Genomic DNA, 2,069 nt, shown 5'->3' with positions numbered 1-2,069 from the left:
TTGGGTAAAGGAATTCAAAGTTTAAGGTTTAAAGGCCACTCATGAATGGCAGGGGCAAGGGACAGCGATATTGCCCTATCAAGCAGGACAATGCCCTAGAGAATGACCATTTATACATATGATCAGTGCCAAAGGCCCTCTCCACCCAAGCTAGGACCAAGGAGGGCCAGGCAATGGCGGCTGATGAATCAGCAGATAGAACTATAGGTTCCCCCAATACCCCACCCCCATCCTTAGCTCACAACGATGGTAAGATTGCAGTGACCAAAAGGAACTAACGAGTTTGAGCGGGACTGGAACCCCAGTCTGGCGATCACTAGTCAGGGACGTTACACATAGGCCACCACATCCCTAGAATTATCCATGGAACTGTATCTATATTACCAAGAGAAGAAAAAGGGAATAATAACAATGATAATCATATCGGCAATAATAATAACAGTAATACTAACGATGAATATTAACGCTCACGGATTATTTCTGGTCTTATCGCAATCCCTAAATCAAAACTGAAACACAAATGGGCGGAAGCTCGGGATCACACAAATTTCAGCAGGAGCGTCTTCCGTAATAGTCTGTGCCAAACTATAAAAGTAATCGAGACCGAGATAACACCAACACATGATTCAAATCGAGTAATCTACACCAATATGACACCCAGGGTTTCCAAAGTAAAATTTGCTCGTGTGCAGCATCCACCGTCCTGGGTTAGAGTTCTCTTGCTTAAGGGTACACTCGGGCACACTATTCTATCTTATTTCTCTTCATCTTGTTTTTTTAAAAGTTTTTAAAGTTTATATAGGAGATATTTATTCTAATGTTACTGTTCTTAAAATATTTAAATTTTCCTTAGTTCCTTTCTTCACTGGACTATTTTCCCTGTTGGAGTCCCTGGGCTTATAGCATCCTGCTTTTCAAACAAGGGTTGTAGCTTGGCAATTAATAATAATAATAATAATAATAATAATAATAATAATAATAATAATAATAATAATAATAATAATAATAATAATAATAATGAGTTTAATTTCTCTCCACGAAACAGTGGTACCCATCGTCCACTGACAATTGACCCATATGGGGGGAGGGTCCCTAAGGTAAACTAAGCAAAACAATGGGGGAAACACGAGAAAAGGATCCAGGAAACATGAACTGAGGCGTTTTCCATGAAAAGAACTCATTCCAATGCAGCATTCCAAAAATCCCAGGGATCAAATCACCCCTTTGCCTCTCCAATGATAAACGCCCGACCAAAAATACCTTGGTGAAACACACACACACACACACACATACACACACACACACGAAAGCCTTGGTGAAAAGCTTGTTATAAAAAAAACAAATAGACGAAAGCTGTACGGGTTGCAGACCTCCTCCAAAACAAAAGTAGAGGAGGGAGAGAGATAGAGGGGGAGGGGGGGAGGAAGTGTCTATTCATAGCAATGCGGAAGAGGAAAACACTCTGTCTATACCATCATTAGGAGACCATCCCCTTATGCTTTTTTTTATGCTCGCTAGCTCACGGATCTCGTCCACTCTCACTTTGGACCGTGGGAAAAGAAGACCCGAGGGAGGGTCTCTTCTCTGGCCAGCTCCGCCCACCTCATCTCTCTCTCTCTCTCTCTCTCTCTCTCTCTCTCTCTCTCTCTCTCTCTCTCTCTCTCTCTCTTTGGGAGAGGATGCCATATCGTCTTCTTTTAATAACCATATCACCTCCGATCGTGTTATGTGCCAGCTTTCCTCGAAAGTGCAGTTTATCTTCTTGTTATATTCAAGTTTTTATATTTTATATATGAAAGATTTATTTTAATGTTATTATTGATCTTAAACTTCTCTTGGAGTTTTTCCTTAATTTCTTTCCTCGCTGGGCTATTTTCCTTGTTGGAGCCCTTCGGTTTATAGCATCCTGCTTTTCCAACTAGAGTTGAAGCTTAGCAAATAATAATAATAATAATAATAATAATAATAATAATAATAATAATAATAATAATAATAAAAGAAATTAATAAGTTTGTCCGCAGAAAATACGTTACCTTTCTAAGGAATGTACATAGGAAAGAAATGGAATC

This window comes from Palaemon carinicauda, chromosome 6, assembly GCF_036898095.1.
Source record: "Palaemon carinicauda isolate YSFRI2023 chromosome 6, ASM3689809v2, whole genome shotgun sequence".
In the NCBI taxonomy this organism is placed as follows: Eukaryota; Metazoa; Arthropoda; class Malacostraca; order Decapoda; family Palaemonidae; genus Palaemon; species Palaemon carinicauda.
The sequence above is the reverse complement of the archived record's forward strand: the minus strand, read 5'-3'. Positions refer to the sequence as shown.